The sequence below is a fragment of the Molossus molossus genome, unplaced genomic scaffold (genome assembly GCF_014108415.1).
Source record: "Molossus molossus isolate mMolMol1 unplaced genomic scaffold, mMolMol1.p scaffold_m16_p_13, whole genome shotgun sequence".
In the NCBI taxonomy this organism is placed as follows: domain Eukaryota; kingdom Metazoa; phylum Chordata; class Mammalia; order Chiroptera; family Molossidae; genus Molossus; species Molossus molossus.
The window spans coordinates 56,103,092-56,123,410 of NW_023425348.1; the positions used below are offsets into that span (position 1 = coordinate 56,103,092).

Below are 20,319 nucleotides of genomic sequence, written 5' to 3' on the forward strand. Positions count from 1 at the left end.
GGCCTTTGCAAGCTCTTCTGCTTCCCCTGCCTAAAGGTTAGTGGTTTTGTTCTAGGCGGGAGGAGAGAAAGACACGTGGGTGTGGGTGATGGGCATGGGGGCTCTCCCAGGAAGCTGGGCCTGTGCTTTTTTCCAAGCAATGCTGGGGCTTAGGGTTAGAGCAGGAACCATTGGGGAGCCAGCCAGGTCCCTGCTGCCCTTAACGGGGAAACCTCTAATTCTCACCGCCCTGATTTAGCTTGTCATTGCCTGACCCTCAGCTGAGCCATGTTCTAAAAGGTGCTGAAGGCAGAAGAGGAGGAGGATGCAGGACGTGGGGAGGGCCCAGTGGAGAGCTGATCTCCATAAATGGCACCACCCTTTGGGCTGGATTCACTCATTGATCCAACAGGGTCCACCTTGCAGGCATCCAGAATCCCTCCTCTGTCTGGTTTCCCGCCCTCTTTACTTCCCCCATAGTCCCCTTTACTGCCCCCACAGTCCCTCTTCTCCTGCCTGGCCCCAGCTCCATTCAAGGAGGCTGTGAATCACACCCGCAGATTCCTGAGCACCCCAAGAAGAGGTTTCGGTCTATCAGATTCTTCAGACTATTGACGAAACAAAACTTTTCTCTTGCTAATATCGACTGCCTTTCCTAGCTCAGCTCAGAGGACTTGTTTTGCCAACACGGTCTATTTGTTTTAAACCATCTCACAAGAAAACCCAGGCAGACGCGAGAAGGTAAGAGAGCCTGTCCCGCCGCAGAAGCAGAGCAGAAAGGAAAACCCCCACCCTGACTGCACACTCCGAAGCAGAAGGGGATGGGGCTGTGGGTCTGGGTGGATACATTTGGATCTAGCGGCGGCTGCTGGGCCTCCCTGGCCAGGGACATAAAGAGTTAAGGAGTTGCATTTGGACAGGCACTGCAGCCTGAAACCCAAGCTCCTGAGGTCTCTTTCAGAGTCCAGGGCCAGCGAAGTGTCTATTGTCAACAAATGCCACCACCAGACCAATAGCAGGCGGAGTATGGTTCTGAGATAAGGGCTTCTGGATGTCACCAGGCAACAGGCACAAAGAAGGCTGGATCCCCGGCCCTGCAGCCCATTGCGCCACCCACGGCCCCCCTGTAGCTACACTCCGGTGCAGCAGGTGGGAGAGCCGCTTGGCCCCAAATTCCCTCAGGATCAAATTACTATCAGTTTTTATTTTTTTATTTGGGGGGAAAGGAGGTGGTGCAGAAAAGGTTTTATTTGGAAACTTAGCAGCAGTGTAGTTGACTGAAAAGCTGGGCTGATGGCAAAGGTGAGGATTTTGAAGAAAAAAGGAAATGTTGCTGCAAACTACCCCAAAACTGGTAGCCTCCCCTCTGCTCATGTTGTCACAAGTCAAGAGATGGGCACAGCCCCAGGACCCCTTCCCCGTGACCCCGTGGTTTTCCCTGGGGGGAGTCTTTGACAAAATTACTGGATTAGTCTCCAGGTCAGCGATTTTCAGCCTTTTTCACCTCACGGCACACATAAACTAATTACTAAAATTCTGCAGCACACACACAAACTGTATATTCTTTTGCTGATCTGACCAAAAAAAAAAAAAAAATAGGTATGATTTTGATTTATTCGCGCTGGATGGCTACTGTCATGTTGGCTGTTGTCATTTTTTTATTTGACAATCTAAAGGAAAAGAGGTCAGTGGCCCTGACCAAACAGTCAGGTTCTGCACGTTTTAAAACTTCCTGTGGCACACGGGTTGGAAATCACTGCTCTAGGTGAACGTAAGTCGAAACCTAAGGTGACTGTTCCTCATTTCTACAAAGTGTACTCCCTCCGTGTCCCAGGGCCAGAGAGGGTGGGCCATCACCTCTGCAGAGTGGAAGAAACATCTTTGTTTTATCAGGCACTTGCTCATCTAACATTTAGAGCTACGGCAGAGGCTGAGTTAGGTGTGGGGCTGCAAAGATGAGTTGGTCCTATTTCCCACATGGTCTGACTTTCTCCAAAGGTTCACCGTCTTATCCACTCTGTATGCTGAAGACTCTCAAATCTATACCCCCAGCCCAGCCCAGATCTTCCTTCTCCTAAGCATCAGCCCAATATATCAAATAGTTTCCTAAACACGTCCTGATGGGTTTATCACGGCCGACAAAGGCAGCACGCCAGAGCTCAAGGCTTCATCTCTGTCATCCAACTTGTTCCACCACATGAGCTCTTTGTCTTAGTGAATGATACTACCTCCCCCGATATGGGTTGAATTGTCTTCCCCCAAAATTCATGTGCTGACACCCTCATTCCCAGTGCTTCATAATGTCACCTTATTTGGAAATAAGGTTGTTACACGCGTAATTGAGATGAGGTCATGCTGGAATACAGTAGGCCTATTGCGATGACTTATGCCCTTATGAAAGGGGAAGTTTGGACACAGACACAGACATGGGAAGAGTGCCCTGTGAAGAGACACAGAGTAGCCAAGGAACTCCTGAGGCTACCAGAAACGAGAAGAGAGGCCTGGAGCAGATCCCTCCTAAAGCCATCAGATGGTGACTTTAGCCTTCTGACCTCTGGAGCTATGAGACAGTAAGTCCTGTTGTGCTAAGCCAGTTTGTGATATGTGATGCAGAAGCCATAGCAAACTGACACACCTCCTCCAAGCATTGTCCAAGAAAGGAGCCCCAAAGCTTCCATTGAGTCCTTTCCTCCATCACCACCTCTACCCTCCACCTGTAGCCATGTCCAATAAACCGCCAAACCATCCATTCCACCTGCGAGACACCTCTGCCAACAATCCACTTGTCTTCATTCCACCTTGGAGCAGGCCACCATTATCTCACCAGAATCCTTCCTAACTGCTGTCCCTGCCTTCAGGAGCATCTCCCGCCTCTCTGTCCCTCAAACTGCAACCAGAATCAGCTCTCAACATGCAAATCTGAGATGCCACTTCCCTGCTTAAAACCCTTCAGCGTCTCCTCCTTGCTCTTAGGATGAAGTTTAGTCTTCCTAACGGGCTTGAAAGGTACAGGATAGCCCTGGCCAGTGTGGCTCCGTCGGCTGGGTACCATCCCATGCACCAAGAGGTTGCTGGTTTGCATCCTAGTCAGGGCACATACCCGGGTTGTGGGCTCAGCCCCCAGCACGGGGTGTGCAGGAGGCGGCACATTGATGTTTTTCTCTTCTTCCTTCTTCTCTCTCTAAAATAATCAATAAATTATACTTAAAAAAAAAAAAAAGACACAGAATAACACAGCCCCTACTCTCCTCTTTAACCCCATCTCTTGCCAGTACTGTTCTTCAGCAATAATAAGCTTCTTTCTCTTTCTTAAATGTACCACACTCTGTCTGGCTGCCAACATTTACATGTGTCGTTCCCTGTGCCTGGAACACATTCCTCCACGCTCTTCATCTACCGGACTTTAACTTATCAAATTGTATTGTAACTGCCTCTTTATCTATTCGTGTCCCACCTAGATGCTAAGCTCCTAGAGGGAAGTAATCCCACCCATCTTGTTCACAGGTGTGTCTGCAGTGCTTGGCACGGTGCCTGTGACATAGTATGTGCCCAACAATCATTTGCTTACTGACTGACCAACTGACAAACTGACTGAAATACAACTCCTGTCCACACTGAGCTCAGACCTGAGAGCAGAAAAGAGTGTGGACAAAAAAGTTCAGTAACACAGAAGTAGGTCTCAGTCGGACTCAGCTTGAGGCAGGGAAACATTCTACAGAGGTAATGACATTTTTTTGGAATATGTGCCCCTAGTGGGAACCGAACCCGGACTCTCTGGTCCGCAGGCCGAAGCTCCAACCGCTGAGCCAAACTGGCCAGAGCCAGAGGTTTAAGTTGAGCCTTAAAAAATGAGTAGGAACTGGCCACAGTAGAGAAGTGGCCGACTAAGGAAACTCGTTTTAAGCAAAGAAGATGCCATGGGAGAAGGGGCAGGGTATGTCTGAGAATGGTGGACATACTTGATGTGCCCAGAACACGATATGCAGAAAGTTGGCTGATGTAGGCTGGGTTTAGACTATGAATCCTCCAAAGAGCATATGTTTGCTCAATGACTTTTCCTGGACATCAAAGAGCAAAAAGCAAGTTTGTGATCCCTTTTTACAGTCAAGGAAGGGGAGACATACAGTCCAGAAGGGCTACTCTGTTGCTCAGGATGGGGTCTGAATATCCATTTTCTCCTGGGGTTGAGACTTGTTACCTCTTCAGGTCCACCAGCTAAGCACCAACATTTCTGCTGAGGCTGAACATCTGGATACAAATATCTGGGACCATACCTGCAACCTCGCCCTCTACCCTTCCAACCCCCACCCCAACCCCTGACAATTCTCAAGAGAACACTGGTTGAGTGAGTGGGTTGTGTAATTCTGTTCCAGTGTCCTCCAGGGGGAAGGCTTTCTCCAGTTACTCTTTAACATTCTGAAGTCTCTCCAGCCCTAACTTAATTGTATTTCCTCTTGTTAGTCTTTTCAGACATAAGGAATAATTTGTCTATATCCCCTGCATAAAATCATTGCCTATACTCAAAAGCAAGAATTTAACCACCCATTTGCCTTCTCCAAAGAAAAAAATTTGATTCCTTAACTGTTTTCTTATCAAATCCATTCTCTCTCCCACAACCTTAACTTCTTAAGGTCACGTTAATCTCTCTCTCTTTCCCTGAACTCTGGTCCAAATGCATGGACTAGAACTGAAGAAGAAATGTAAAACCAAAATAGTCTTTCTTAAGATCGGTGAGACCAGAGGAGGTCTCCAAGTCTGGATCCAATGCCGTGCACCGCCAATGCCCGCTTGCCATGCCCTCTCAACCCCTTTGGTTCTAAGTCCAATATGGCCATTCTTAGGGAACAGCTGATTGGTAATCTTCTTAAGGAAATACAAAGCCCCCAGAGTAAGATTATAGTCATTGGGATTGGTGCTGTTGGCCTGTTTTGTACCACCAGTATCTCAATGAAGGACTTGGCAGATAAACTTGCTCTTGTTGATGTCATGGAAGACAAATGGAAGGAAAAGATAATGGATTTCCAACATGGCAGCCTTTTCCTTAGAACACCAAGAACTGTCTCTGGCAAAGACTATAACATGACTGCAAACTCCAAGCTGGTTATTATCATAGCTGGGCATGTCACCAAGTCGAGGAAAGCTGTCTTGATTTGGTTTAGTGTAATATAAACATTTTTTAATTCATCGTTCCTAATGTTGTAAAATAGAGTCCCAAATGCAAATTGCTTATTGTTTCCAATGCAGTGGATATCTCCAACTAAAAGCCTGTGGGAGCCTAGACAGTGAGGGGGTATGACATGAGAGGACTTTGAACCTGCAGCTCTTTCTGGATCTGCACTCTTCTTCAAACGGACCTCTTCCTCAGGTCTCGGAGCCACCTTCACGACATCTGGGTGGCTTGGAAATAGGGGTCTTTCCAAAAAACCATGTTATTAGAAGTGGTTTCAATCTGGATTCAGCCGGGTTCTGTTACCCAGTGGGGGAGAGGCTGGGAGTTCACCCATTAAGCTGTCATGGGTGGGTACCCGGGGAGCAGGGAGACTCTAGTGTACCTGTATGGAGTAAGCGTTGCTGGTGTTTCCCTGATTTAGGCACAGATGCAGATAAGGAACAGTGGAAAAACGTTTACAAAGAGGTGGTTGCTGTGCTTATGAGGTGATCAAACTGAAAGGCTACTCATCCTGGGCCATTGGACTGTCTGTGGCAGATTTGGCAGGAAGTATGACGAAGAAGCTTAGGCAGGTGCATCTAATTTCCACACGACTAAGGGTCTCCATGGAACGAAAGAAGACGTCTTCCTTAGTGTTCCTTGCATCTTGGGACAGAGTGGAATCTCGCATGTCGTGAAGGTGGCTCTGACAGCTGAGGGAGAGGCCTGTTGGAAGAAGAGTGCAGACACACTGGGGGATCCAGAAAGAGCTGCAGTTTCAAAGTCTTCTCATGTCATACCCCCTCACTGTCTAGGCTACCACAGGATTTTAGTTGGAGATTGTGCATGTTGTCTCTTTTATCTGATCTGTGACTTAAAGCAGCAATGAGATAGCCTAGGAAAAAGCATCAGTTTACTGAAGATGGAATTAGTGATGGTTCATAAAACCCTGCATCTGTATCCTAATGCCGGATGGTACTCGCCTTGGTTAGTCCTAAACAGGCTGGTGTGAAACCGTCCCGCCTCCTCAGAGGCACCACTGCCAGCATTGCACACACTACCGTTGCCCTTCAAGCTGAATGTGTGTTCACTGTGTTATGCAGCTTGTGCTTCCTTTACCCACCGTGCCTAGTCCAGCTCTTTTTCTTCAGTCAATCACATCCTGGGATCCGATTGCATGTCATATGTATAACTGTTCTAAAAAATCTTATTCTGTGAACTAGATGTATCAAATTAGTGTCCATGCCATATGCTGCAAAAAGAAAAGTCAACATATAAAGAGTACAGCCATGTGTCACGCCAAGTAAACCTTGAACAGCTGGGGGGCGGGGGAGACAGGTGAGTGGTCCATCACAGAGCGAGAACAGTCCCTCCAGTGCAGGAATGTCTGCATGGTCCAACACAATTCAAGCCCAGCCCAGGAAAGCAGATGTCGTCACATTGGTTGAAGGAAAAAGAGGACATCAACAATCAGAAGACTCATTGATTTTGCAGAGTGACAGTTGGTCTCCAAAGCCCCCAGAGGAGATAGACGTGCCCACCCAGAAGACTGCTGATTTGCATGGTGTGGGGCCTGAGGAGGAGTGTGCGGAGCAAAGGAAACCTGCCATCATCCCATCCCTCTTGGGTCTGTAGCCAGGGCCAGCACTGTGGTCAGAACATAGACGCACAAGTCTAAGCACAGGCACACGTGCAGCTCAGGACCGAGGGCCAGTGGTGGCCACTGTCAGCCCAGAGCCATGACGTAATCTTTTGTGGTGCAGGAGTGAGGGTGCAGAATTCAGCATGCCAGTCCTGTTCTGGCAGCTCTATCTCATGTGAAAGAACTACTCAGCAGAAGCAATTGGATAACCAGGCTCATCTGGAAAGGGGAAAGGAGACATCTTGTTGACCCCATGCATGGGGTACAAGGTCAGAGACAGCCCCCAGAGGGAGAAACGAGAGCAGAGCCCATGCAGATCCCATCTGAGATTAGGGGTCCTGGACAGCACCAGAGAAGCACTTAGAAAATGTTAAGGAAGTCACTCTAAAGTGTGTTTGCGTGTGTGCATGTGTGTAGGGTAGGGAAGGGGACCTGGGCAGAAGCCTTTTTCATCTGGGTCTAAGAAGAGTACTGGTTTAAATTTAGGTGGGCCTGACTTCAAACCACTGATTCTGACCACTATAAAACGTTAGGAATCATACCAAACTTCTTTTTTATGACAAAGCTAAAAATGTAAGCTTTAGATAGCAGAGATGCAGAGGTGGGCAGACCCACTGTCTTGGCCGATTCCTGCTGGCCCTAGCACCTGGTCAAGCCGTCCTGCACCTACTCTTGCCTTCTCAGTAGGTCCTACCGCCTTCATTCTTCTGACCTTCCTCTGTCTTCTCCACTCTGCTATGTGAGACAGGCCCCTACCTGGCAGCTAGGCGACAGGCACTGTCACCTCCTGGTGGCACAGGACAGGAAGGGGGAGCGTATCGGGCAGAATTTGTGGAGCAAATCAGAGTCAGGCACAGACTGACTCTGGGGCAGGGCCGGACCTGGAAGGACGAAGTGAAGATTAGGGTGATTTATATTTTCCTTTCTCTCTGTAAGTGGTGAGCTATTTGGAGGGGAAAATCATGCCTTCTACATTCTCTTATCCCTTTATGCCTTGAACAATGCCTGTCACTGTGTGTGTGTGCGCGCGCACTAAATAAATGAAAATCTAAAAAGATGAATGACGGAAAGGCCCTGCCTTTGCCTGTTGAGGTTGGCTCAGAATTTGGGAGCGGCTTAACCTTGTAGTTAGAACCATCAGCAGATCCAGCTGTAAGAAGCAGAGAAAGCAGAAGAGGAGGTGGATCTGAGATCAAATGTCCCTTCCTCCCACACTCCAGAAGAATTTCATGGCAGGGTCCACTCCTTCCGGGGTTGGACTCAGTGCTGCTCACACCACCACCCTGACCCTCAATAACAACAGTGCTGCCCAGGGGCAGCTCTGCCTCCCATCAGGGACATAAAATCCCTGGGTTCCCTTTGAATCTCGTCCCTGCTGTCACATGAGCCACTTACGGACTGTGAAACATGCAATGGGTCGCTCTTACTTTTTGAAATAGTTCTTAAGGGAGTTCTACACCAACTGTAGATTCATGCCCCGTGGTGAACCACTCCTGGGATCTATCCGTTGCTGTTTGCAGTCACCCAAGAACCTTAGTTTCAAATAATTAGCAGCTCCCTGGGAATGCTTACCTTTGCAAAATACCACATGCTCATTTGAGCATAAAGAGCTCCTGATAGGACTATCGAAATCGCCTTTGAATACTGGGTAATTTATAGGTATGTGCATACCCTCCACTAAGCTCTAGGTGACAGCTTGGCATGCAATTAACAAAACAAAACAAAACCTGGCCTCTGATCTTTTCAAAAACACATTGAATAGGGCTATCTCACACACGGTGGGTGACTCTTGGTGCCTTTCAGCTGAGAGTGGTCACGTGGGAAGGAGGGTCCGTGGGGAGAAGGCCCAGGAAATATGAAGGCAGCTGCTGCCATCTGTGTAGGGGAAACAAGATTTAAAACCCAAGGCTGGGGTTAGGCCAGCAGTGATCAGACCCTCTAGCTAGATGTGGGGGCGGTGAATGCCTCACTTTACGAAGGAGGCAGTTTCTCTGGTTACAGAGTTGCTGCCGCTCCTGTGCCCCCTCCCACCCACCCCACTCAGTGGGCATACCTCAGGCCAGGCTGGCATAGTGCACTCCCCAAAGGTAGGACTTCGGTCAGTGATCAACATTATGTAGAAACTTCTGTATGCCTTCTCTCTCACCCCAAGGTAATAAGACTCCATAATAATAACAGCTAATATTAATCGTTCCCTTAGGTGTCAGAAACTATGGTGATCTTTCTAAAACACAAAGCTGAACATGCCATTTTCCCACTCCTAGCCCTCCATCGATGCTCCATCACCCACGGGCTAAAGCCATGCTCTTCCCCGAGATACCGTGCTTCCTGCCTGCCTCAGCCTACCATTCTAGCTTTACCCCCTGCCAACCCCCACGCCATTCCGCCTCTGGTCTGGCCACACCGGCCACCACTCCGGGAACACGCCTCCTCCGATGAGGCCCCTTTCCTCTTCTGCTGCCAGGACAGCGTTTTCTTCTCTGGCAGGTTTCTACTTGACCTTCACCACATCACCCCAAAGTCACCTTCTCTCTGGTGACCTCCCGACTCTTCCAGAAATTTCCTTTCCCACGTTCACCTGGCAGTTTGTTTTCATACAGTCTCAAGCAAGGGGCTGTTTCTGTCTGACTCCTCCTATAGACTTGAACTCCTCAAGACAGAAACTGGTGGGGCCATCCTTGTGTAACCACGTGCTGGCTGTCCCTCGTCGTGCCACTCGGAAACCACCTGCGTGCTGTCCGTGCCTGCCCTGAGCCCACCTGAGTGCCCAGTGCAATAGCTCTCGAGGACCTCGGACCCGCCCGGGAGCAGTGCAGACTGTGTGGGGGCGGGGAAGGTGACTCACAGGGCACACCCCACACACCTGCAGTCTGCTCATCAGGTATCTTCCATGGATTTCCTCCTCGGCCATGCTACAGCCAGGGGCTTTCCTCTCTTCCCCCCCCAAAGACTGCCCCGTTGTGTTGGCGCTTTTCTTCTCTATTTTTAGGTCTGCATATATGAATGTCGCCTTTATTAGAATAGATTTTTAAAATGCAAACAAAACATAAGACTGAAAAGTCAAATTAAAGTACTGTATCTCACCTGGGCCAGTGTGGCTAAGTGGTTAGAACATTGGCCTGCACACCAAAGCCACAAGGGTTTGATTCCCAGTCAAGGGCACATACTTGAGTTGCAGGTTTGATCCCCACCCCGGTTGGGGTGCATACAGGAGGCAACGGAGGGATGTGTCTCTCTCACATCAATATCTCTCTCTCTCTCTCTCACCTCCTCCTCTCTCCCCCTTTCTCCCTCCCTTTCACTCTCTCTAAAAAACAATTCAATGGAAAAAATGGCCTCAGATAAGGATTAACAAAAAAGTAATATAAATAAAATAAATATAAAACTACTGAATCTGTTTTACACCCAGTTTCACTTTCCAGAAATGACTGCTTTCTTTATACTCTTTCTGTTTTGAGTTCTTCTGGTGGTTACCACCTGAACATTCTTCTATACTTAGATCTTTTATTATTTATCCATTTTAGAGAGCATTTACCAACTCCTCAATAGAAAATAATGGTGAAATCACCATACTTACTCCACCTCCCTCTTTCTTTTTTGATTCCCTTTCTCCCTTTTTGATCTTTGTGATAGTCTTAATCTGAGTTATTCTTATAATTATCATTAAATAGTATACTTAAGCCTCTATATCTTGACCCATCAAATTTATACACTTTTATACATATTTATACACTTGCTCCCTGCTAAATGCACTTACATTGCCATTTGCTTCTCTTTTATCATTCTATTTTTTGTCAATCATATTTTAACACACCAAGGCATTCATAACATTTAAATATTGTAGTATAATCATAATTGAGTTTTCTTGGACTATAGGTTGATTTCTAAAGTAGAAAACCAATGACTAGAATCCAAACAGTATGACTATGCAACAATGATTCACAGTAGAACCAAGGGGCCAGCTGGGTTATAAGAGAAGGAGAGGAGCACACAGTGGTTGGTCATCCACCTGTGAACCCATCTGGCTCTGGGGCCATTTTGAATTGTACATCTTCAATCAATGTGCAAAGTAATGGTAACCGGTCTGTTCAAGTTTCTCTCTTTCTCTTCAGTCAGTGTTGGTAGTGGATACTGTGCTAGAAGTCATCTTTTCACTCTCAATTCTTGAATTTATTGCCGCAGGGTTGAATCTCCCTGTTTTGTTTTCTCTCTTTTTTACTTATTTAGGTTTCTTAAGGGTTTAGCTATTTTAAGGAACCAGCTTTTAGGTTTATTTAAGCTTTTGAATAAATGTTATAGTTACATTTTAATAAATCAATAAATTAAAATTTAATTAACTAATATTTAATTAAGCTTAGCTTGAGTTTTCTAGTTTCTTTTGGTTTATTGTTGCTTCACTAGTTCCTTAAAACAAGTTTGTAGTTTCCTTCCTTTTTAATCTTTCTTCTCTAATTATAAGAGGGTTATGGGCCATAAATTTCCCCTGGGGAAGCCTTGACTGGGTCATTGGTTTTTAGTTTTGTGTTTCCCTTTTTTTATTGCTTTTTAGCAATAAAAAATTATTTTGATTTCCTCATTGAGCCAAAGACTATCGAGGTGCATAGTTCTTAAGTCTTTTTTTTAATTAAAAAATTTTTTTTTATTAATTTTAGAGAGGAAGGGAGAGAGAGATAGAAACATGGATGAGAGAGAAACATCGATGAGAGACAACATCGACTGGCCGCCTCCTGCATGCCCCTCACTGGGGATCAGGCCCACAACCTGGGCATGTGCCCTGACCAGGAATCGAACCGACGACCTCTCAGTGCACGGGTTGATGCCCAGCTCCTGAGCCACACCAGCTGGGCAGTTCTTAATTCTTAAAGATTTTTCTCTTATCTTTTAATAACTTTTTTTTTAATCATTAGACTATAATAAAAAAAGAAATTTTGCTCCTCAAATTGCTACTTTAAAATGATATATTGAAAGTTTTCTTTTTGGCTTGACAAGTGACTTCTAACACGTTTGGTGCAAGTAAGTATAATTGTCAATAAATAAGATGGAAAAACAGCCTTTTTCTTTCTTTCTTTCTTTCTTTCTTTCTTTCTTTCTTTCTTTCTTTCTTTCTTTCTTTCTTTCTTTCTTTCTTTCTTATTTTTTGTTAGAGATGTTTCTCCTTTTTCCCCCATTGACACCTTCCTCCCCCTCCTTCCCCGCCTTGTCGCCAGCTTTGTTTTGTCCATGTCCATTGGTTATGCATACATGCATATAAGTTCTGTGGTTTATCTCTCCCCCATCCACCCCCTCTTATGAGGATTGTCAATCTGTACCCCACTTTCATATCTCTGGGACTACCCTGTTCTTCAGACTATTATGTTCATTATATTCCACAAATAAGTGAGATCATATAATACTTGTCTTTCTCTGTTTGGCTTGTTTCGCTTAAGATAATACTTTCCAGGTCCCTCCAGGTCATCTCAAAGGATAAGAGATCTTTCTTTCTTTCTTACAGCTGCATAGTATTCCATTGTGTATATGTACTACAGTTTTTTATCCATTCGTCTACTGATGGACATTTGGGCTAAAACAGCCTTTATCATTCCCAGTCTTGGGCTGAATAACTAGTAGGTGACAATTTATGGCTCATTCGGGCAGGCAACATAAATGGAGCTAATTTTCTCCTCAGCGAATGGGATGTCAGTTGATGGCAGCTCCATTCATGTCAGTTCTCAGCCAAGGACCTTGGAGTTATCCTTTTTCCTTTTCCTTTCCAGTTAGGTAACACAGTGTATTCAAAATATTCCCAGAGTCTAACCACATATCATCACTTCCACTACCACTACCCACGTGCAAACCCCATTGGCTCTCCCCTGCCATCAGCAGGCTCTGAACAGGCCTCTCTGCTGCTCCTCTCGCCCCCTGCAGGTTGTTTTGAACACAACAGCAATGGGATCCTGGCCAATAGTTTCCTTTTTCAAGGAGAAGGCCTGTGGGGGGCTGGCTGGCACTTTCCTGGCAGGCTGGAACAGCAGGGGGGCTTGGGGAGAGTAGGCAGCCAACCCCGAGAGGAGGAGGAGGGACTGCCCAGATGTCTGCACTTAGAGACTGCACTGGGCCACTCTGGAACACTCTGAAATAACCAAGGGACACTTTGGGGGAAGCTATTTATTGATAATCCAATTGCAGGGATTAATGCCATCATGATTTGGGAAGTGAAAGTGTGACCTTCTTGATTGCAGGCTTTTAAAGGAGGAATCACTTATGCTACAGTAACTTTTGCAATGTTCTCACCCCAGATTCATCTTCAGTGAATGATCTACTTGCCGTGGTTTAGCATGAACTTCCTTTCGATGATCATTTCTTCTGGAGGGAAAATGGCAAAGTGACATTTTCCTCTTAGCCAGAAGCACCTCTGATTGTGCTTGCAATAACACCCTCTGATTAACGCGGATGTGTGGGTCTCTCCTAGCTGTGCACTTTGTCAACCAACCAGCGCTGCAGCCTTTGTCCTGGCTGTCCCCATGGAATGGGAGGGCTTTCTCAGTTGGAGGATGGCCACTCTTTATTTCCCTGGAAGAGCACGTTACCTGATATTGCACACGCCAGGACGAACACAAGAGGGCTTTATCTGGGTTACCCGATCACAGTCCTATGCAACTTTCATTACTGCTTTGGCTGCAAGAGACAGGAAGGGGTTTCCAAGGAAGCCTCAGATATTAACAACACTTTCCAGAGTCAACAGCCTTCCTAGCTAGGGCACCGGCTCTGAGCAGGGACCAATGTCATTTTTTACCCAAGGAACCTCATATCGAGGTGTGTGTGTGTGCGTGTGTGTGTGTGCGCGCGCGTGCGTGTGAGACAGAGAGAGAGAGAGAGAGAGAGAGAAGAGAGAGGAGGAAAGAAATGCTCCTGGGATCTATATAGTTTGTCCTCTTCTTTTACACCTCAAAAATATTTTGGAAAGGAACTTTTATACAATGTGCTTTAAGCTGCTTCCTGTCCCCACTTCCCTGCACAAACACAAGGTTGCTTCTGCGAATAAAACAAAAATCATCTCAGAAAGCAAAGCCAAACAGGCCCAGGAGCGTTGGCCAAACGTCAGCAGCCTGCCTCACGTCGGAGGAAGGGAGACCACGTCTCTGTTGAGCATTTTCAGTGAACCACTTCGCCTATTTGCCCACCCCAAGCTCTGTCGTATCATTTCCTTCATAGGATTTCACACTGACACTCGGAGAGGTTATAGGAAATCTCACGGCGCCCTCCTTAGTCCAAACTCCCATCCATCTGGATTCTTGCAATGACTCTCTAAGGAATTTCTCCACTTTGAAATAGTTTTACGCTGAAGCTACAGTGAAGTGTTCAAAGTGCATATCTGACCAGGTGACTCATACATTCCCCCCACCCCAGAGCTACAAATCCTCCATTGTCATCCATGCTCGTGGCACAAGGCCACATCCCCATGGTAACCAGTGCAGACTGCATGCTCTGTCCCCTCCTCTCTCTTCAGCCTCATCTTGTCCTTTCCTTTCACCCTCTGGGCTCTAAACCAACTCCGTGTGCCATGCTCCTCTGGCACAAGACCTTCCCACGTGCTATTACCGCCACCTCGGGAGCCTCGGCCCATCTCCCTGACCCCACCCAGACCTCAGTTCACTCCTATTCACCCTTCAGCTCACAACTCACCCGGCTCCTCCCCAGGTAAGTCTGGACTTGCTCCCCAGCACTGTTATATGCACTTAGAGGCCTGTGTATGCTTCGTTGAGAGCACTTACTTACCTCTATTTAAAATGAACACTTTTGTCTTATGAGCATTTGATTATCTTCTGGTTTCCTTACTGGCCTGGCACGGACTGGGTCTGTTGCTTTACTCACCATTGTATTTTGAACGCCTCGCACAGTGCCTGGTCTAAGGTAGGCACTCCATACTCATTGTGTGAGTAAGACCGAACAGGAGTGAATAAAACAACATCTGAATGAATGGAAGGCCAGGATTTAAACATCATACTTCGTGCTCATTCCATCGTCTCATGCCCCGTCTTCTAGCCATGGACCTCCTGAATTTAAAGTTTTTGGTTCAGTGTCCCTCATAGGCCTCCTTTTCTCAGGACTGATGAACATAAAACTGCTCACGTCTTTTCCAGCTGCTGGAAAAATTGCTGCTGATACCAAAACTTTCCCCTTGGGGGTTTCCTGTTTTAGACAGTTCTCATGTGAGCTCTGAAGGAGAGATGCTTCTGTCCTGCCCCCACCCTTGACCCCGCATCTCGCTTTCCTTCTATGCTGGTCCCCGGACTGAGAATATTCTTCTTTACCCTCCTGACCTAAGACTCAGCCCCAAGGCACCTGCCACAACGGCTGTCCCCCGGGAGGCAGGGGAGCTGGAAGGGTGAGCCATTATGGCGTGCAGGTGAGTGAGCACCTGTGAGCCGGAAAATTAAGGTGCAGATCAACAGGAGAGCCACTGTGGGGGCACTGACTTCGCTCTGTGTTGAAGAAATGTGAGAGGTTGGGGGTGGGGAAAGATGCATGGTGGATCCCATCTTCAAGTACTAGCAGTTTCCTTGAAAGCATTTAAAGCTTGAAGCCATTACATCTGCAGCTGGGGCCCAACCTTTCTGCAGTCAACCTAATCAGCACCTACTCAGATGCTGTGCGAGGCCCTGAGGACGCTGGGCTGCGCAGGTACAGGCCTCCCCGTGCAGAGGGAGAGACCACACCAAGATGAAGGTGAACAGCATGTGGTATTGGAGAAAGGATGCCAGCTGTAGGAACACGGAGGAGGGAACAAAGAATGTTGTGAAGTAGAGGGGTGAGACGTACAAACTGAGACGCTTTGGAAGGTGAAGTGGTACACTGTGAACAGTGATGGCAGGGTGACAGTGTAAACCAGGACTTTCCCAGGCAGGCTGGATAGTGTGGCTTCCTAGCTGGAGCAGAGGATGGCCATGACTGGACCCTGGACTGGCTTGTGTGTGGGACAGGGATGGAAGGGCTTAAACCTGTTCAGGAGCCAGAATTTGATCCTCAAAGCTATGAAATGTCATTGAAAGGTTTTAAGCAGAGTAGTGAGGTGATGGTCCCCATGTTGCGGACAGATCACCAAGGTAACCATATTAAGAAGAGATTTGAGCCCTGGCCAGTTTGGCGCAGCGGTTAGAGCGTCGGCCTGCGGTCTGGAGAGACCCGGGTTCGGTTCCCGCAAGGGCAAGTACTTCGGTTGCAGTTTGTCCCCGGCCCTGGTTGGTTGTGCGGGTGGCAGCCACTCGATGTGTCCCTTCACATCGATGTTTCTCTCTCTCTCTCCCTTCCTCTCTCTCTCCCTCCCACTCTATCTGTAAAAAAAAAAAAAAAAAAAAAGAAGAGATTTGAGGTGTGCAGAAATGGAACTAGACTGTAAGCTTTATGAGGACAAAAATCACATCCTTTTATTCACGCCCAGAGCAGTGGCTAGCACAATGTCTGGCATAGAGAAGGAGCTTAATCCAATGTTCAGGCCTTCTCTGACCTCTGTCTGGACCATTGCAAGCCCTCTCCCACCCGTTATCACCAGTACTCCCTTTCCCTGCTCTCCGTGGCTACCACTCGCTGACATGCCGTGTGCGTGTGCGTGTGCGTGTGCGTGTGCACGAGCATGTCCTCCTAGAATGCAAGCTCCACCAGGGCAGAGATTTTGATCTGTTTGTTCACTGCTGGTTCCCTAGTGCCTGGTACAAGGAAGACACTCGATATATATTTGTTGAAGGAAAGGAGGAGGAAGGAGAGATTTGTTTGGCGTCTCTGACAACCTTGTGGGTGTGAGAGATGAGGATCTGGAATGGGCAGTGTGGTAGCGATAACGAGAGAGAACCTGAAACCAGACTTGTTTGCCCAGACCTTCCTCCTGGGATCACCTTGCACGGAGCCGTTCATGTTCCTTCTGGAGCCCCTGTGCTGTGATCAGCTCTGAGTCTGTGTGGAAGGAGTCCACAGGCCTCCGGGCTGAAAATCATTAACATCTCCTCTGCCCTCTGCTAGCTGCTCAGCCAAGGTCAGCATCATTTCCTGCACAGCCTGACGCCCAAGTGCTCAGAGCTAACCTGTGAATGTTTGATGAAAGGACACCACTTGCCACCTTAGCAAGAGGAAAGGAACATAAGTTCACAAAGTTCATTTTCAAGCACTTTTTTTTTTTTCAGTCCATGAGATTTAGGCACCTTGTCTTTCAACTAAACAGCCCTCTCCAGTGACTCTCTCCTGTCCTAGACCTGCTTTGAGAGCCCTCTTCCTGCGCTGGTGGGCCTCACTGTGGTCCTTGCTATCTTCCCTGAGGATAACTCAGCCCATGGGCAACTAACTTCCCGAATCCCAAATAACTAAGTGCATGAGGCCTTCTGATCTGCTCAGGTGCCCATCTGGGCCAAGTGTCAGTTCCAAAGCTTCATCACCGTTTCTTCTGGGAAACCTATGGGCCATCTTCCTGTCAACAAAACCGCTGGCGACCTGCCCAGGCCTGCCTGGACGTGCCGGAGACGGTGTGGTGGTAACAGATCGGGCTTCTCTGTCACAACCACATTCCACCCTGCGCTGGCACTGGGTGGGGATGCAGCAGTGGGCTGGGGGTGTTGTGATTAGAATCTAACACTTCAGGTCCTGCCATCTGGAAGGGCAGCTGATGGGGACTACGTGGAGACTGGGGACATCTGAGGCCAACAGAACCGATAGGGCAGATGTAAGGACCAGGGCGGACCTTCTAAGGCAGGTCAGTCTCCAACAGTGAGGCAGAAGCTAAGAGGTGAATGCAGACCCTGGGGTGGAATCCAAGAGTCTGGCAGCAGAAGCTGCACAGGAATTAGAAATGAAGACGACAGATACAAACACGCATGCACATTTCTGAGAGTAAGGCCTGGTGGGCAATGGGATCCATGACCAAGGCCACGGCTGTGCTGGCGAAGACGCCCAGAAGAGCACGAGCAAGAAGTGGTCGTGTTAGCCCTGGGCCCCGCAGCTGGCGGCCCTCTCGCTCCACTTTCAGCAGAGCATTCGGCTCAGGTTCTGTTTAGGACCTGTGCTTCCTTAGCGGGGCCCAGACATGTTCCCAGGTTCAACCTACCATTGGACTTGGTTCTGGTAGCTGGAGTTCATGGTTCATTCATTCATTCACAAGCTCTCATTGAGTCCACTGGCAGGTCCTGAGTTGGTCCTGAGACGCTGCTGTGGACAAAACAGCCCCTGGCTTCAGAAAGCTCCCGTCCAGGGGCAGGGGCTGGCTGGAGGACAGGGGATTACAGCTCATCGTGATCAGTGCTACCACAGGGGCAGCCCAGGGCGCCACGGGAGCACATCTTAGGTTTAGCCCCCCCTAATAGATTGGTGCATAAGCAATTTTTCAAGGAGTGGGAAGCAGGACAGGGTAGGGGGAGAGGCCCAACTAGGCTGAGATTGGAGGCGTAAGTCCCGCTGAGAGTGGTTTCCAGCTGGTCTTGAAGGGGAACTCTGGGGTATAAGCCAAGTCTCAGAGTTTGTCCCAAGAGGAACAACCTGTGCATTCAGACTACTACCCCGCTGGTCCTTAGCTAGGGGCTGCTGTGAGGACAGGCACCTACACCCCGAGACACTGTACATGCTGTGACCAGGGGGCCCAGCTTTCCCGGAGGAGAATCACACGTGTGGCTGCAGGAAGCAAAAGCATCCCGAAAGGGAAACGGAAGGAAGCCAGGGAAGGGTGCAGAGAAGTAGTAAAGGGGTCCCAGGGATCTGATGGAGCACCAGTGTTTGATTCCGGCACCCAACCCAACTGTAGGGTCCAAGACAGACTTGCTGAGGAGGTTACACCGCACCCAGGATGATGGACGGGAGTCAGGCGGCCAGGGGTCTGTGAGAGACTCGAGGTGGAGAGCTGGCAGAGAAGAATGGGCAGGGCAGGGAGCAAAGGCCCCTGATAACCACCTTCAAGTGGATCCTTCCCCTCCCTTGGGCGGCTACTTTTTCCAGGTGTTAAGCAATTTGTAATTACTAAGATAACAACATTAGGATAACCATCTCTTCTTAAAAAACAAAACAAACAAACAAAAAAACACATGCCATTATCTAGTTTTCTCTGGGGGGGGGGAAGTGTGTTGTTGAGAATAACGTCTGTTCCACCATATTTGTGAATTAAAGCAGAGAGAGAGTGAAATCAGAGAGCTCGGTCCCTGACTCCTTAGTGTGAGATCTGAGTCCTGCTTCCCCTCTGGGATCCACGGCTTTGTCTTCTGTTTTGTGTTTTTGGTTCGTTCTGTGTTAGCCAGGGTTCTCTAGAGAACCAATAAGATTTAGACGTGTTATATATTATACACATTGTATATGTACATCATAAGGAATTGGCTCACACAGTCAAGGAAGCGGAGAAGTCCCAAGGCGAGTCTTCGAGCCGGAGGCCCGAGGAAGCCGATGCTCGGTTCCAGTCTGAAGGCTGTTTCCATTTGAAGGCAGGAAAAAAGCAAAAAGCAAATGTCCCAGCTTGAAGGAGGTCAGGCAGGAGGATTCTCTCTTTCAGGAGAGGGTCAGGCTTTTTGTTCTATGTAGGCCTTGAACTGATTGGACGAGGCCCACCTACATTACCAATTCAAATGTTGTTCTCATCCCAAAACAACCTCACAAAAACACCCAGAAGAATGTTTGATCAAATGTCTGGGCACCTCAATGCCCAGTCAAGACACGTAAAATTAAACATCACACCTTCCTGAGAAAGTCAAAGCCACTTGTGAGCCAGGAGTGTCATTTCTTTGGCTGTGTGGGTCTTTCCTGAGTCGGCCAAAATTACGCTACATAGAAATTTTTAAGAAAAGTCCTTTTTACCCTAATGATCAGACGTGCTGCTAACTAAGGCTTAACGACATGATTATTCTCATTTTCCTTATTTCATTGTATTTGAACTTTACAGAATAGTCCATGGCGCTGTAAGATGAATCATAGACACACGTTTGATCTGATCTGAATCCAAGAATGAGCCTTCCTTGAGCTTTTCAAATAGCCATTTATAATTCCTTTAATCAAAAACACCACACCGAAGGATTAAGATTTCTCGATGATTCCAAGTCACCTCCCTCAAAAGAAGAGAAAAATGCTCAACTGTGTGAATGTGAAATGGAGCTGGGATTATAAATTTTAAGGAAAATTATCACCTAAAAATCATTTCAAGGAAATAAATAAAAGACACATACCTTCATGTGACCCTGATACAAAAGGGGGGAAATTCTACCATAACATATATATCAATCTAAGGAAAGCCCCGGATGATTTTCTCATCACATCGGTACGGCAGTGGGGTCATAATCATGCTGGTTCTTTGTCTATACGACTGTCTGAATCGGAGTAGGCAGTGACCACCCTCCGGGGCACATGGCAGCCGGAAGTGAGCAGTATTGAACTGTATAGTATTAAATGAGGGGCCAGAAGCCTAGATGAGGATCCTTAGATTCTGTCTCCACTACCAAAGGGAAGAAGAGAAGTAAAGCATAGAGAGAGATAAGTGAAATCAACCCATCTGCTTTCCTGACTCTTAACTGTGATGCCCCTGGGTATGTGCAGACATAATCTAATGGTTAGTGTC

The 20,319-nt window shown here is 47.6% G+C and overlaps 1 pseudogene; it reads left to right on the top strand.

The window, feature by feature from the left end:
• The first annotated feature begins 4,806 nt into the window (after nucleotides 1-4,806).
• Nucleotides 4,807-5,943, top strand: LOC118628621 (annotated as a pseudogene).
• Nucleotides 5,944-20,319: the final 14,376 nt, after the last annotated feature.